The 18,167-nt window shown below is 42.8% G+C and overlaps 1 protein-coding gene across 1 annotated transcript in view; it reads right to left on the bottom strand.

Annotated features, from left to right (window-relative positions):
• cacng7 (calcium channel, voltage-dependent, gamma subunit 7) overlaps positions 1-16,869 on the bottom strand; it is a 54,467-nt gene extending 37,598 nt beyond the window's left edge. The window contains 1 exon segment of the mRNA NM_001079281.1: positions 16,512-16,869. The gene's annotated coding sequence lies outside the window, so the exon portion shown is untranslated.
• Between the last annotated feature and the right edge of the window lie 1,298 nt (positions 16,870-18,167).

Genomic DNA, 18,167 nt, shown 5'->3' with positions numbered 1-18,167 from the left:
GGAATAGGGAATGCCATGCTGGGAATAGCTGGGATTTAAGGTGGCACAATATTGTTTTCCACCTTTAGAATACGCATTAAGCAGCATTATTAATATTGCAGGGTTAAATATGACAGAATATTAGATATCTCATGTCGGGATCTAGTGGTTTTGTGAGGCATGTAGCTATTTCTTCCCTTTCTAGTTGAAAGCATGGCTGAATGCAATTAATTTTTTGCAGTCCCTGCACACTTACGCATTATTTCTGCCAGTCTTGCATGCACTGCGCACTTTCCTGATGAAATCCGACCACTCAGTGTTATTCCGAGTCCCTCAGGCGATCGCTCTGAATTGCAGTGACAAACCTGGGAGATCTCGCCATTCCTCAAGCTCTGCTGTAACACTGTCATGTCATTTCTAGCGCCCTAAACTCTAAGGGGTACATTTATCAAAAAGTGTGCTTCATACACTTTCTATTCATTCCTATGGGATTTTTGGAAGGGTATTTATCAAATGATAAATCCCATAGGAATGAATAGAAAGTGGGTGTATTTTTCTGTGGTGAACACTAATCTTACATTTGCCTAAATCTGCCCCATAGTATCAGTTAGCAGAGATCTCCCTGAGCTGATACATGGTTTAGTTGGAAGCCTTAAGATGACTATGAGTCTATTCATGGAAGGGCCACTTTCCTCTTGCCTTTCTTTTTATCTTATTTTCTTGGATACAGATATAGAAGACAGTATTTAGTAGGAAGAACTATCCACGTTTGTTTGGGTGCCAAAAAGCATTTAATGTTGCTTAAATATCAACCTTTGTAGAATGCTTACACAATGGTAGGGGTGCTAAACCTGTGTGAGCCGAACTCATAAGGAATGGGGATGGGGGGCTAGATCTTTGTATGTAGAACTCATCGAATAGGGAGAGGGGGGCTAGATCTTTGTATGTAGAACTCATATGGAATGGGGATGGGGGGCTAGATCTTTGTATGTAGAACTCATATGGAATGGGGATGGGGGGTTAGATCTTTGTATGTAGAACTCATATGGAATGGGGAGAGGGGGGCTAGATCTTTGTATGTAGAACTCATATGAAATGGGGAGAGGGGGGCTAGATCTTTGTATGTAGAACTGATATGGAATGAGGAGGGGGGGCTAGATCTTTGTATGTAGAACTCATAAGGAATGGGGATGGGGGGTTAGATCTTTGTATGTAGAACTCATATGGAATGGGGAGAGGGGGGCTAGATCTTTGTATGTAGAGCTCATATGGAATGGGGATGGGGGGTTAGATCTTTGTATGTAGAACTCATATGGAATGGGGAGAGGGGGGCTAGATCTTTGTATGTAGAACTCATATGAAATGGGGAGAGGGGGGCTAGATCTTTGTATGTAGAACTGATATGGAATGAGGAGGGGGGGCTAGATCTTTGTATGTAGAACTCATAAGGAATGGGGATGGGGGGTTAGATCTTTGTATGTAGAACTCATATGGAATGGGGAGAGGGGGGCTAGATCTTTGTATGTAGAACTCATATGGAATGGGGATGGGGGGTTAGATCTTTGTATGTAGAACTCATATGGAATGGGGAGAGGGGGGCTAGATCTTTGTATGTAGAACTCATATGAAATGGGGAGAGGGGGGCTAGATCTTTGTATGTAGAACTCATATGGAATGGGGAGGGGGGACTAGATCTTTGTATGTAGAACTCATATGGAATGGGGATGGGGGGCTAGATCTTTGTATGTAGAACTCATATGGAATGGGAATGCGGGCTAGATCTTTGTATGTAGAACTCATATGGAATGGGGAGGGGGGACTGAAACTTTGTGTGTAGAACTCATGAGGAATGGAAAATGAATGCAGGTGTATCATTAAGCTTATTTGTTGCAGTTATAGTGCGTCCACTGTTTTAGGAATGAACCATCCCCCGTTGAGGCCTATTTTGCACCTAGCCACTAGTGATTTGCTTGGCACCGATCCAGAAATATAGACTCTACCATGTAACCAACTGTAACTACCCTTGCAAATATGATAAATACTCTTCCTTATTATTATTATTATTATTATTATCCCTACTTATTTATAATAGGAAAGGAACAAATTTGTGTAAACAAGAGTTATGCATAATGTGTATATTATTTTGATCTGTAGCTCTGAGGAAATGTTATAGTTGGGCCTTGGGATGAGAAGCTCATTGGGCAGCGGCGTTACAGAAGCAGTCGATGTTTTCTACAGAACTGCATCATTTGTACATAAATAATTCATTTTTCTAGGAAATTCTTTCTATGCTTAGGGAGTTGGTTGATGACTATGTAGAGCAAAGCAGACCACACAAGGCGCAACATTAATGCAGAGAGGCAGGTACAAAACCCTTGTCTGGGTGTCTCAGGGATGGCTGAACATTCTCTATAAGAAAATTAACTATTTTGGCAGCAAAAAATAAATTATAATTTAAAAAGTACATGTATGGGACCTGTTATCCAGAATGTTTGGGACCTGGGGTTTTCCGGATAAGGGATCTTTCCGTAAAAGGGATCTCCTACCTAAAGTCTGCTAATAAAATTATTTAAACAGTAATTAAACCCAATAGGATTGTTTTGGCTCCAATAAGGATTAATTATATCTTAGTTGGGATCAAGTACAGGTACTGTTTTATTATTACAGAGAAAAGGGAATCATTTAACCATTAAATAAACCCAATAGGGCTGTTCTGCCCCCAATAAGGGGTAATTATATCTTAGTTGGGATCAAGTACAGGTACTGTTTTATTATTACAGAGAAAAGGGAATCATTTAACCATTAAATAAACCCAATAGGGCTGTTCTGCCCCCAATAAGGGGTAATTATATCTTAGTTGGGATCAAGTACAGGTACTGTTTTATTATTACAGAGAAAAGGGAATCATTTAACCATTAAATAAACCCAATAGGGCTGTTCTGCCCCCAATAAGGGGTAATTATATCTTAGTTGGGATCAATATTACAGAGAAAAAAAGAAATCAGTTTTAAAAATGTGAATTATTTGATTATAATGGAGTCTATGGGAGATGGCCTTTCTGGATAAAGGGTTTCCGGATAAGGGGTCCGATACCTGTAATAATAAAATATGTAATTTCTATAATCTGCCAGCTGCCCAAAATCCAGGTCTTTCCTTCGGCTCCAGGAGCTTTAGTATATGACACAAATGGCTCCTATTAAAATCATGTTACCATCTTAGTAGAAATTTTCACCTGGCACGGATCCACGGCGAATTTCTGAATCGCGGCACTGGCAGATTTTTCCGCAAACTGGGCACAAAAAATTGCAGGGGAAAAAATTTGCGCCCAACAAAAAAAAGTCATATGGGTCAAAATGACCACATCAAAAAAAATTGTAGCGCATTTCTTGTGTTTCGCAAATTTCTCACTGTTTTTGAAATTTTTCACAGTTTCTGGAATTTTTTCCACATTTTCGCAATTTTTTTGGCGAAGCGAAACAGTTTTCCTCATCACTAGTAGTTAGTGATGAGCAAATCTATCCCTTTTTGGTTCGCCCAAAAAAAATCTCGAAACTGCTGAAAAATTTGTGAAATGGCGGCAAATTTGTGAAACGCTGCTACCACATGACTTTTTTTTACGCCCGTCATTTTTTGTTTAATGCGACTTTTTTTGCCACAATTGTGACTTATTTGCAGTGACCACTAGTGATGAGTGAATCTGTTCCGCTTAGGTTGCCTGAAAATTTTGCGAATCTTTTAAAAGATTTGTGAAAAATTAACAAAACTGCGAAAATCCTGCCCATAATTTTTTTTTACGCGCACAACAAATTTTTTCCCGTGGGAGTAAATTTTTGAGGGGGTGGGTGAATTTTTCCATGCCGAATTTTGCAGTTTGGCAAAAAAAATCTGCCAGTGGTGAAACGCGGAAATTGGCAGCGAATCCATGCCTGTCGGATTATTTCGCCCTACTAGTGACCACGGCTTATTTAACGAGGCCACAACTTAGTTGACGCAACCGCAACCTTTTTGACGCAACCAACACTCACCAAATTTTTGTTTGCAGTTTTGTAAACAAAAAAAATTACCCAATGGCAAAATGCGGAATATCACAGCAAATCCATGCCCGGTAAAAAAATTCACTCATCACTAGTTATAAGCCTACTGGTTATGTTGAGAGTTCCATTAGTAATCCCTTTCAAAAGGGTTAAATGAAAATCAGCAGAAAGAGGACACTTGTCCCAGAGCTGCCCATTTAATTACAGCAAGACGACAGAACTTAACGAAGTTAACGATTTCTATGAAAGATTTTTATTCACAAAATCTACAGAGAACATCGTTGAGAGGGAGTTGCTCTATGGCAACCAGATGGGACTGGCCATAAAAGAAAAAAGTAATGACTATATCTACTATAACTATGTAACAAAGGTGCAAAATATTCATAAAAAGACCCAAGGGCAGAATTGGCGGCAAAAGAACCACAATGAATCCATTATTCTATAGATAGCATTCTGATCCTCATTAAGGGATAACTCCTGCCTTCTGCTCATAGAGACCTTTCTCCCATTATCACTACAATTAAATACTGTCTATACTCTGTTTCTGAGTTCTCTCTAATCATTTCATACCATTCTCAACTGCAAGGTTACTCTTGAGCAGTGTTTTTCAACCTTTTTTGGGCAAAGGCACACTTGTTTCATGAAAAAAATCACGAGGCACACCACCATTAGAAAATGTTAAAAAATTTAACTCTGTGCCCAGCAGCAGTGCCCCCCTAGTACATTGGTGCCAAGAGCAGTGCCCCCCTAGTACATTGGTGCCCAGCAGCAGTGCCCCCCTAGTACATTGGTGCCAAGAGCAGTGCCCCCCTAGTACACTGGTGCCCAGCAGCAGTGCCCCCCTTGTACATTGGTGCCAAGAGCAGTGCCCCCCTAGTACATTGGTGCCCAGCAGCAGTGCCCCCCTAGTACATTGGTGCCAAGAGCAGTGCCCCCCTAGTACATTGGTGCCAAGAGCAGTGCCCCCCTAGTACATTGGTGCCAAGAGCAGTGCCCCCCTAGTACATTGGTGCCAAGAGCAGTGCCCCCCTAGTACATTGGTGCCCAGCAGCAGTGCCCCCCTAGTACATTGGTGCCAAGAGCAGTGCCCCCCTAGTACATTGGTGCCAAGAGCAGTGCCCCCTAGTACATTGGTGCCAAGAGCAGTGCCCCCCTAGTACATTGGTGCCAAGAGCAGTGCCCCCCTAGTACATTGGTGCCAAGAGCAGTGCCCCCCTAGTACATTGGTGCCCAGCAGCAGTGCCCCCCTAGTACATTGGTGCCAAGAGCAGTGCCCCCCTAGTACATTGGTGCCCAGCAGCAGTGCCCCCCAGTACATTGGTGCCAAGAGCCAGCCCCCCTAGTACATTGGTGCCCAGCAGCAGTGCCCCCATAAGTCAGTGTGCCCCGTGGCCCCCCTAATACATTGGTGCCCAGCAGCATTTTACTCTTCGGCGGCTTCAGCAGCATCTTCCCCTCACGCGCGCCGCCTCTGCACTTCTGCCTACACGCGACCACACACAGGCCCTTTTATAACGTTGCGCCCCGTGCGTACTGACGTCACCCGTACACACGGGGCGCAACCAATGACAGGGCCCGGATTTTTTTTTTAAAGTAAAAATTGCGGCCCTGCCTACGGCACACCAGGCAACATCTCGCGGCACACTAGTGTGCCGCGGAACAGCGGTTGAAAAACGCTGCTCTTGAGCATCTGTCTATCTCTTGGAATCTCTTGGACTCACCCTCCAAACCTTTAGTCTCTTCCTGAAGTCCCATTGGTTTAAGAAAATGCTGGGGATGTGAAAGAGTTAACTTCCTCTACTGAATAAAGTTCAACCTATGCCCTGTGGGGGGGATAAGTTCTAATTGGCCATGGGGTGATATGAGTAATCTTTGGCAAATCCATGTTCTTTCTCTTTGGAAGGGGGTTGATGTGCCTGTATATATATATATATACTGTAGCTGTATATAGTAACCTGCTCCCCTAGTTGGAGGTCTCTACTGGTGAGAACTTCTGTACAGCTCTTATTTGCATTTTTTTTCCTGTTTGTTTCCACATTCAGCATTGGTGTATAGTTAAAGGGAAACTCCACCCAAACACAATTTAAGCTTGTTGAAAAGTAAACATCATTTCAAGCAATATACATCAATTAAAATATATGCAGCCTTTTCATGAATGTTTAATGTAATAATATAGTTTAGAACAGTTCCCTAAGCCCCGCCCCCTGTTCCCCTGCTGATCTGACTGGCTACTTTGAGACTCAAATAAAATGTAACAGTAGTCGCCTGCCTTCAGCCCGCCTACTCCCAATCCCACAATTCCCTGCACACGTGATGTCAATAAGGAAAGAATAATCATACTGCAATGCATTGTGGGTTATGTAGTTCCTGCATGCTGTCTGTAAGCTGTCGAGAAGCTGTTACAACTTGTAACATTAGTGTTTTAGTCCCTCCTCCCCTGCCAGGACTTAAAATGATGCAGAAAGGGAAGAACTGTTTTGCAGCTGGATTTCAGCATATAAAAATGGTATTTATTCATACTATTTGAAGGTTTCTGTTTAAACTGCTGTATATACTGTATGTCTCTGCGCATTACCCAGCGGTGTCTGATCTACATTAATCATTTTTTTCAGTATCTGTTAAAAAGTATAAAAAGCTATGAAACAGAATAAAATGCCATTAATCATGTTCCCCATGGGTCGTTAAAGCCACGTTTCAATATTTCTCCATGGACCAGTTCTACCCGACTATAATGTACCATTCCCTATATCCTTACTGCTGCTATTGGCTGCTGCTATTGGCTGCTGCTGTCGGCTGCTGCTATTGGCTGCTGCTATCGGCTGCCGCTATTGGCTGCTGTATCTCACACAGGGCCAAGCATAACTCACCTTCATACAGAAGTTACATTAAACAACATAATGAAGGCAATTTACTGTCCTGCAGGATATTTCATTTCATTTCACAGATCACATCTACTTTACAAAACAAACATATATTTGAGATAGTAAGAGGCAATTCAGAGAGCAACTGAAATAAGAAATTCTAATAAAACTTTACACCAACACAGCGAGGCCCAGTGACACAGTGTGAACCTGGCGACATTGGTTTTCTACTTTAGTCACTTGATCCCTCAGTCAGAAAAGGCTTCATCCTTCTGATATATTGAATATAGGGAATGGGTTTCGGCTTTCGTTACATCTGTCAGTGAAATTCAGGGGAAGTTAGTAAAATTCAGGGGAAAGTCATACAGCCAATGGCAAACTAGTCTGAAATAATTCCAACCAATTGCAATGGAACGTACAGCTCGACTGTAGGATGGTTATTCATCTATTGCTAAGGGGCGTATTTATTAACATTCACCAGTGATGTTGCCCATAGCAACCAATCAGATCTTTGCTTTTGTTTTCTAACTTGACCATTTAAATCTATTTGCTGATTGGTTGCTATAGTCAACTTTTTATTACTTATTAGTGATGTGCGGGCCGCCCCGCAACCTGAGTCAGGTGTGTTGCAGGCAATTGCTGGTCAAGCCCTTTTGCCTCCCTCCCCACCAGGGTCGGACTGGGCCGCCGGGACACCGGGAAAAATCCCGGTGGGCCCCGGCCCTAGTGGGCCCCAGCGGCCCAGTCCGACCTTTGCCGGCGCTCCCCGCTACTGACTGTTCCTCCCCGACGCGTTCAATTTATACGCGCTCGGGGAGGACGTCAGGCGGGGGCCCTTCGGGGGGGTTAGGGGGGCCCCTGGGGTGGTTAGGGGACGCGACTGGGGCACCTGCAGGGCCCCTGGGGCGGGAGCCCCGGTGGGCCCTGCACCCCCCAGTCCAACCCTGCTCCCCACCTCCGACCTAACTGAGCCCCGTTTCCGGGTCTGGTAGTGTCTATTTATAGGCACGTGCCGGCCCTGCCCCCTCAGTTATGTCATAGGTGGGTTGGGTCCGGTTCAAGTTTATAAATAGACGCAAACCGTGGGCCAGTTCGGGTGCGGGTAGAGAAGCCCCCGACAAATACTATGATTTATTTTTCTAATTAGTCCCTCTCCTATTCATATTCCAGTCTCATATTCAAACCACTCCCTGGTTGCTAAGGTAATTTGAACCTTAGCAACCAGATAACTGCTTAAATTTCAAACTGAAGTTGCTGAATAAAAAGTGTAATAATTAAAAAACCAAGAATAACGAAAATGAAGACCAATTGCAAATTATCTCAGAATATTACTCTCTAGATCATACTAAAAGTTAACTCAAAGCTGAACATCCCCTTTATATTTGAAAAACTCGAAAATCTGAAAAGTGCACTTCTGAAAGAATTTGAAATTTAAAAACTTGATTTATACTCAATAGAAATCAGTGGGTAAATTTGAAACTGAAGAGATCAGCTTTTCTCACTGCTCTCACTATTTGCAACTGGTTTTCATTTTTTATTTTTTGTGGACTGAATGATTTAGCTTTTTGTTCAGCAGCTTTTTAGTGAGGATTTTTAAGCAGCTATCTGGTTGCTAGGGTCCAGTTTACCCTAGCAACCAGGCAAAGGTGCCTGGAAGTGACTGGAAGATGAATATCAGAGGGTCTGAATAGAAAAATAAGTAATAAAAAGTGACAATAACAACATTGTAGTCTTACAGAGCAATAGGTTTTTTGGCTGCCGGGGTCAGTGACCCCCATCTGACAGCTGGAAAGAGGTAGAAGAAGAAGTCAAAAACTATTAAAAAAAATATAAAAGGAAGAGCAATTGTAAAGTTGCTAAGAAGGCCATTCTATAACATACTACTGCTATACTAAAGCTCTATTTTTTTTTAAACTATTTGCTACATTATCGAGCACAAATGCTGCTTATTCTTTAGCTGACGGGACTTTTGAAGCCTGAAATGAGGCAGATTCGCTTGTATTATTTCAGGAACATAAATACAGAACAAACATTATGAACTTGTGAATTTGCATCATCCGACACCTTGATATTTCAGGCAGGAATATTTTCCCACCTCCCGATGTGCATAGCAGCGAGGTGCAATGTTTCTTTAAAGAAGTGATAGAGCGTGCAATTACTGCCTAACTCGCTGCTTCCAGCTCTAACACCTCCTTAGCTCATTAGTTCCTATAGGGGGGCCTGAATACTTCCATCTCTGTAACGGTTGCCTTAACAGTTGATCGAGAGTCCCTCAACAAATCCTCTTTGGTTTAGGATAATCAGCACGAGGGCACGACCACGGGGAGGGTATTTTCTTGTAGGTCAACTGTTAATGCAGAATTCATTGAAAATTGCATCCCAGTTTCCGGGAATTAAATTGAGGTTATACCTTTTCATTCAGCTTCATCCACAACCGCTTCTCTAGTTGGGACTTGGGATAATGACAGATGGAGTAAGTGTTACTACAACAAACGCTCATTGCCAAAGGGAGTGACACTGATGTACATGAACCTTATTATCTCATTCATTTGCAGTTCTGATGAAATTAAATTTCACATAATTTCACAATTTGGTCCTTCCTAGCAACCGTAGTAAAGTCCATATAGTACAAATGGTGACGCTTTTCCAGAACCAGTGCTTGAACAAGCAACATAACAAATAAATAAATGATATCCACCTTCAAATGACGTAATTAATATTTTATGATAATTAACCCATTCTCCTTATTTAGCACAACTAATTATATCTCATTCTGTAAATGTACTTGTTTCAAGTACAGTAAGCCCTTACCCTGTATAGAATATTATAAAACATTTCTTGCCTAGTGCGCATGGTGATTAATGGACTTGTCCAAGTGCTGATAAAGGGGTACAACTCTAGTACCTATCAGAGCTCTGTGGGGCACAGTGGTGGCTGAGCCCCTGATTGTTTTTGTAGAGCTAAAAGGTGGTTTTCCCCTTCAGGACTGTGCTGTGACCAGGACACAGGGAGCACAGGAGAAAGCCTACATGAACCCAAAAATGGGTTGGTTGAAAGGAAAGATCAGGAAACGGTGGAGCAGGTTACACACATAGAAGGAGAGACCAATCAAATCATGTCAAGTCAGAGATCAGGACAACAAAAAGTTACATAAAACACTAACCAGCAAGTAGACAAGTAGGAATTGTGTCAACCAAGTATTCAGATTAGCCCACACAAGCAAGTGAGGAACATCTTCAGTGTTTGATTACTATATATCCATTCTTTTTCATCCAGCTATTTCTCATATAGACCCTCACTGTCTAACAGAGTGGGCCATAAGAATGTATCTATACCACAGCTTCACTTCTGCTCTATCCCACTCCCTCATATCCCTCCCTTCCATATCCCCCTCTTCCATATCCCCCTCTTCAATATCCCACTCTTCCATATCCCACTCCTCCATATCCCTCCCTTCCATATCCCCCTCTTCCATATCCCCCTCTTCCATATCCCACTCCCTCATATCCCTCCCTTCCATATCCCTCCCTTCCATATCCCCCTCTTCCATATCCCCCTCTTCCATATCCCACTCCCTCATATCCCTCCCTTCCATATCCCCCTCTTCCATATCCCACTCTTCCATATCCCCCTCTTCCATATCCCACTCTTCCATATCCCACTCTTCCATATCCCACTCCTCCATATCCCACTCCTCCATATCCCCCTCTTCCATATCCCACTCCTCCATATCCCACTCCTCCATATCTCACTCCTCCATATCCCACTCCTCCATATCCCTCCCTTCCATATCCCACTCCTCCATATCCCACTCCTCCATATCCCACTTCTCCATATCCCACTCCTCTATATCTCACTACTCCATATCCCACTCCTCCATATCCCACTTCTCCATATCCCACTCCTCCATATCTCACTCCTCCATATCCCACTCCTCCATATCCCACCCTTCCATATCCCACTCCTCCATATCCCTCTTCCATATTCCACTCCTCCATATCCCACTCTTCCATATCCCCTTCTTCCATATCCCCCTCTTCCATATCCCACTCCTCCATATCTCACTCCTCTTTATCCCACTCCTCCATATCCCCCTCTTCCATATCCCACTCCTCCATATCTCACTCCTCCATATCCCACTCCTCCATATCTCACTCCTCCATATCCCACTCCTCCATATCCCACCCTTCCATATCCCACTCCTCCATATCCCACTCCTCCATATCCCACTCCTCCATATCCCACTCCTCCATATCCCACCCTTCCATATCCCACTCCTCCATATCCCACTCCTCCATATCCCTCTTCCATATTCCACTCCTCCATATCCCACTCTTCCATATCCCCTTCTTCCATATCCCCTTCTTCCATATCCCCTTCTTCCATATCCCACTCCTCCATATCTCACTCCTCCATATCCCACTCCTCCATATCTCACTCCTCCATATCCCACTCTTCCATATCCCCCTCTTCCATATCCCACTCCTCCATATCCCACTCCTCCATATCTCACTCCTCCATATCCCACTCCTCCATATCCCACCCTTCCATATCCCACTCCTCCATATCCCACTCCTCCATATCCCACTCCTCCATATCCCTCTTCCATATTCCACTCCTCCATATCCCACTCTTCCATATCCCCTTCTTCCATATCCCCCTCTTCCATATCCCACTCCTCCATATCTCACTCCTCTTTATCCCACTCCTCCATATCCCCCTCTTCCATATCCCACTCCTCCATATCTCACTCCTCTTTATCCCACTCCTCCATATACCTCCCTTCCATATCTGCTGCCCCATGCACTGGATTCCATGAGGTTCATTTACTGCTAAATTTCACCAGGGCATTTGTCCATAAAAACACAGTCTAAATTGGCTTTGATCAGTCTACTACAAGTCAAACAGATACAATAGATAGATAGACAAAAGTAAAGATCCAATTGGTTTCATATAGCATCTATACAGGTATGGGACCTGTTATCCAGAATGCTCGTGACCTGGGGTTTTCCAAATAAGAGATCTTTTCATTAGTTTGGTTTTTCATACCACACATCTACTAAAAAATAATTCCTCTGCTGGCTCCTAAATTCTCTGCAAATGAAACTTAAACTTTTTAGATAAGGCATTTAAAAAGTAGTGTTTTGGGTTGATTTATTGAGAATTTCTGCAAAAAACCCACTAGTCCCGCCCATCTGTACCACTTCCTGCTGCCTCTTTTCCCAGGCTGTAGGGGAGATGGCAGCACTCAGCACATTGCACTGTAGGATAGGAACCAATCTGCAGCTAGGCTGACCTGATGGGGAACTGCAGGGCTGTGATTGGCTATCTCCCTCCTACTGTGCTTTTGGCAGGCACCATTAGGAAACGCCCACCCCTCATTTGAGGGGGGATCTATAGGAAGCTCCAATAAAAGAGCCATTTTTACAAATAATAATCATTTTTAGCCCAAAGTAAATATAAAACCAGCACCATATATTATTCATAATTGCCTTCATGTCCTATATCCTATTATCCTATATGTCTCCTTTAAGATTGTTGCTATCTTCTGATCTACTAATCTACTAATCCTTCTCAATTGTAACATTTCTCCTGGGCTTCTGCAAGGGCACTGATATTCCTGCAAAACACTGCATTATGGGTAGCTTTGCATCTAAAATTACAGTTTATACACTACACTTGCATTCATAAATGGCCCCTTTTATTTTCTCCCTGTGTCTGTGTGGGTTTCTGACAGGAATTACAGTTTCTCCCATACTCCAAAACATACAGGAAAGTAATCGGCTCCTAATAAACCTTCCCATAGTGTCGGTGTGAATGTGACCTTAGACTATAAGTTCCACTTGAAATGCAGAATATACTTTGTAAAGCAGACAAAGGCTGGACAGGTAACTTTTTCTACCTGATATTATGATTTGTAGAATAGGGTTTATAAAAGTTGCCCACTTGGTAGCAGGATACCCTCCTTATCCCATATGTCTGGGTAGTTACACACAACACAGCCAAGGCATTCAGTGAGCAGTTCAGTATAAAGAGGTGCATTTTTTTGTATTGGATGAGGACCTCCTGTATATAATGCTGGTCATGGAAGCATTAGGCCCAAGTGTGCTGCCCATGACCATCAGGGGTAGTGGCTTCCATTGGAAATATGCTTGGTATTAACCACTCCCATCCTATCCATCAGATGTGGACCCCAGGCACATTGCTGTGCCCCCAGGAGAAAGATAGAACACTGAAAAAGCATTTATATAGTGTAAAATTTGGAGGGGGGGGCACAACATTTTGATGTCTAAATAGCTGCAGAAAAAACAAACTGCAACAAACTTGTTCTACTAAAAATTAGGAATATGAAATTACTGGAACTAAAGGCTAACCATGATGGGCAATGGGGCTCATTATTTTGAAGCAAAAATAAGCATTTAACCATTTTGTACTTATTATTGCATTACGCAATAACCCAAACCAGGAAACCCCATGCAGTAACCTTAAGGCATTTCTCCAGCAGGATAGAAAATGCCCAAACTGCTCAGTTTTGACCCATATCTGTAGTAAGTGACATTGGTGGCATCTACCTGTAACACAGGGTTGCCTACCACAACAAGCATTGAGCCTAGGTGAGACAGTAGAATCACTGGGGGTCATTTATAAACACTGGGCTAATTTGTGCTTGGGCAGTAACTTATGGCAACCAATCAGATGACTGCTTTCAGTGTTCAACCTGCAGCTGGCTGAAAAAAATCTAACCACTGATTGGTTGCTATGGTTTACTGCCCAGGTGCAAATTTGCCCTCTGTTTATAAATGAGCCCCACTAGTTCAAAATGAAATTGCCCAGGCGCAGAGTTGATTATGTCATGCAAGAGATGGTCTCACTGGTCAGGGATGGACCTTCTCTCTTATGAAACAATCAAATTTTGGGTTTGATTTTGCACCATTTAAGGGTGGTTAGGAGCAGCACAGGCCTTAATATTAGCAAAAGAACAAAAATATAGCGAACAATATCAACTTAAGGTAGTTTAACAAGTGACCAATGGCTAAAAAGATCCTTCTGGAGATGTTTTTATTGGTTAGGACCATATAGGAACAGAATGGTTGGGCTACCATACCATATTTCTCACTGGCATTATAGGGGCAGTGGGTACCTGAACTCATGGGATTGTTTATAATATATCCAGTTGCTAGGCTGTGGTATGTAGGCATTTGTAATGGCACTAGTATTTATATATTGTCAGTTTTGGGGCATTTATCTGTATAGTAGTGGTGACTGGAATGGCTAAATAAACTGCTCCATGAACAGTACTTTACATTACACAAAGCTCAAGTTTAACATTCAACGCAACCTCACTGATTTGAGGTCAAATAATGTGAAACCCCAGCCTGGTGATTATAAAGTACTGTTTATAGAACAGTTTATGGGAGCAGTGTAATTCCACTAGCGTGGCCGTAATTGCATGCAAAGCAATATGCTGCTCTTTGTGACTGTCTGCAATATATTTACTACTTGTTATCCAGCGCTTGTATATAGTGATAAAAGGCAGCTCAGAGGTGACCAGTTTAAAGCTGTTCAGCTGCTGTTAGAATATATAACTCTTAAGGGGGGTTATGGGTGTTGTAGTGCACTTGAGGTCATAAGTTTGGTACTAACTGCTTTGAACCTTAGTACCCAGGGTGGCACAATTGCCTGTTGGGTGCCTTGTAGCAGCGGTGGTGTTTGATTCCTACCGGTGCATGGAGTTTGAATGTTCTCCCAATATCTTTGGAGGTTAGGTACCCTGGCTTCTTCCAATATTGACTTTAAGTTTATTTTGTGTGGTATAGAGACCCTATACGTGCACAACGTCCTTACAGCATGGGATCAATGTGTCAGAGCTATATAAATAATGATATAATCTGCCCAGGCTGATCCAAATGAGGTCATGATCTGCACGCGCCTTTCCTAAATGACAGATTTATCATTTGCCCAAGACGGTCACTGGCAAGTCCAAGTCCATCTGAGAGGCCGGTGCAGTAACGGCTCCCCTGCTGCAGAGTGTTTCTGCCTCACTTACTTGACAGAAGCCAAGCACTTCCTGAACCAACAACAGAGACCGTCTCCTTATTTCTCTGCATCAGCTGTTATTTATTTAATGCACCCAAAGAAGCGTGTGTTTCCAACCTGGCTAGTATAAGAGGAGGGCATAAATCAGCTGAGATTGGCACAAGGCATAGGCCGGTATCATTGTTAACCTAGAATTAAATAATGATCGGACAATTCATCATTAATGATCTGTACGCCATGCAGGGCCATGCATCACTGCAACCTCATTGTCCTATGCAGCCCTGGGAAGCATCGAGGAGTTGTGGGAAAGACCTGAAAGCTACTAAGACTTCTAGTTACACATCATCAATATATCCTTGTTCTGTCTCATACCCAACAGCACAAACTCAGCCCATGTCAGAACACACAGTACCTTCAAACCAACATCCTTGACTCCAAAGAATTGAATCAGCTCCCCCCCCCCCCAGATTCCTTTGCTGCAGTTCCTCTCCTCTCCTTGTACCTGCTTCTCTCCCCCCAAAATAACCAGCTCTTTATTCTCCCTCAGCGCTTATTTGTCCCTTAATTGTATTCTCATCTTAAAGTAACGGCTCATTTTCCTTGGCTGCCAAATTCCTGGCCGAATAATAGATTTGCCATACAAATTCACTGCTAGTTCCCACACTTTTTTATATGTGCTCCTCCCCTACCCTAAAAAAGCATTCATTGGCAAAGCCAAACCGCATATGCCACCCCCCCCATAGACACACACCATCAGCACCATAATCTATACTAAAATGTGCAATGAAACACATAAGTGTTACCCAGTATTAGCATTTTTACTATACCCCAGGGTTGGCAACTAATTCAAGCATAGCCTCTTAAAACAAACATTCTAAAGTCCTATTCCGAATGTATTACCCTAAAAGATGTACAAATGGGTGTTTCACGGTGATACAAATGAACTCATAAGGGTCTCGGTGCATATCTATAGGAATCCCATACTCCCACTGCCACAACTTTCTCTGTGCAGAAGGCAGACTAATTTGTCATAGGATTATGCAGCATGCAGCAAGAGACATGTATAAATGATATTGCATTTATAGGCAACCCAACAGCCAGACTACTATGCACGGCGATGTCTGTACATAGGCAACTTTTGTTCCATGCTGACTTTGGCATGTTAAATATAGACCAATATAAATATACACGGGACCTATTAACAAAATGTTGTAAAAGACATGAGGCAAGCATTGGCTGTGGGGGGTGTAATTGCATGTTCCACGTAGATCCATCCCCCAATAAATCACTGTTGGGCTACCCAGCCCTTACACTCCTCTACTCGCCACCCCATACTGTGCCCTCGTACAAGAGTTATGCTCCGTAGCTGCAAGCACACGTTCCCATGTCTTAATGGAATAAGCCACATTATGCGGAGACGCAGGGCAATATTATGCAGGCTAAATGGAGCTAAAGCAGCCGAAAGGAAAAAGGGATGAAGGATTGTGTCCTACCGTGCTTGGCACCGGGCACGCTCCAGCACCTGCAGGGTTAAACCGCTGAACACGACAAAGTGCAATATTGTTATTTTTCTAGGACATCGTCAAATCAGAATGCTCACCTTCGGCCGTGGGCTTGCGATCTGATTCTGCAGCCTTGGCTAAGCCTCCGCATCCTTCAAAGAATTCATGTTTCTTCTAGAAATTAATTAAAAAAAAAAAAAAAAATTAAGCCTCCGGCACCTTCAACGTTCCCCCCCCCCTTTTTTTTTTTTCCTCCTTTCCGCAGACAGATATTTCCCGTTGAGTTTTCCCCTTTTTCGCAAGAGCTGCCTGTAGGAGAGAAAAGTCTGTTTTATCTGCAGTCGCGTAGCCAGGTTAGAATAAATCTATATTAGATCTGAGTGGTACTCCCATCACAAATACATGTGCTCCTATTACTGTAGGTATAGATCTGTATCCAGGATGGGGAGGGGGGGGGAGGGGGGGGGGGGTCTGGATAATGCTGCTTTGCTAGAGTCCTGGTACTGTAAAGTCATTGGTGCCACAATTGGACTGAAGGAAACCTGTCTGTAGCAAGGGGAGGGAACCTCTCATTTTGTAGGCAATCAAAATACAAAAAAAAAAGAAGACGGGGAGGTCGTCAAAAATATATCCTCTACAGAATTTCTCTTTAGATATGAAATTGCAGGGGGAACCCCCTAAATCTTCTATTTTAGAGAATGGCTTAGGAATTAAAAAGAATAAATGCAGACTGCAGTGATGTGAAAAGCAGCCACAGCCATGAAAAGCTCAGTTGGGCTCCTATTCTTGGTCTATCCTGAGATTCCCATTGTCTTTCCTCTACATAGCTTTTCTGGAGAACACTCTCTCCTCCGAGTGGCCAAGAATTCACAATTCTCCTCTCCCCCTCCTCCCTCTTTTTTCTCCATCAGTATGATGTCAGAGGGAGCTCTCTTAAAGAGACAGGCGCACTCTTTCTTTATCCCTTCAACATTCACTGCGTCGGCATTAAGGTTTTCCTGGATCCACCTGCTCCCCATGACAACCGCAGTGGATAGCTGCACGCTGACTGGGGGGGATCCCCCGCTGGAGAATGAGAAACGCACATTTTGATGCTCTGGGTGATTTCTTGAATCATTTTTACAGTGCAAGAAAAATATGATTGTGTATACAGGTATGGGATCCCTTATCCAGAAAGCTCCGAATTACAGAAAGCCTGTCTCCTATAGACTCCATTTTAATCAAATAATACAGAATTTTAAAACTGATTTCCTTTTTCAGAAGAACCCTATTGGGTTTATTTAATGGTTAAATGATTCCCTTTTCTCTGTTATAATAAAACAGTATCTGTACTTGATCCCAACTAATATATAATTACCCCTTATTGGGGCAGAACAGCCCTATTGGGTTTATTTAATGGTTAAATGATTCCCTTTCTCTGTAATAATAAAACAGTACCATGTAATTGATCCCAACTAAGATATAATTACCCCTTATTGGGGGCAGAACAGCCCTATTGGGTTTATTTAATGGTTAAATGATTCCCTTTCTCTGTAATAATAAAACAGTACCATGTAATTGATCCCAACTAAGATATAATTACCCCTTATTGGGGCAGAACAGCCCTATTGGGTTTATTTAATGGTTAAATGATTCCCTTTCTCTGTAATAATAAAACAGTACCATGTAATTGATCCCAACTAAGATATAATTACCCCTTATTGGGGGCAGAACAGCCCTATTGGGTTTATTTAATGGTTAAATGATTCCCTTTT

This window comes from Xenopus tropicalis, chromosome 7 (genome assembly GCF_000004195.4).
Source record: "Xenopus tropicalis strain Nigerian chromosome 7, UCB_Xtro_10.0, whole genome shotgun sequence".
NCBI lineage: Eukaryota > Metazoa > Chordata > Amphibia > Anura > Pipidae > Xenopus > Xenopus tropicalis.
Note: the sequence above shows the minus strand (reverse complement) of the source record. Positions and strands in the feature narration are given on the sequence as shown.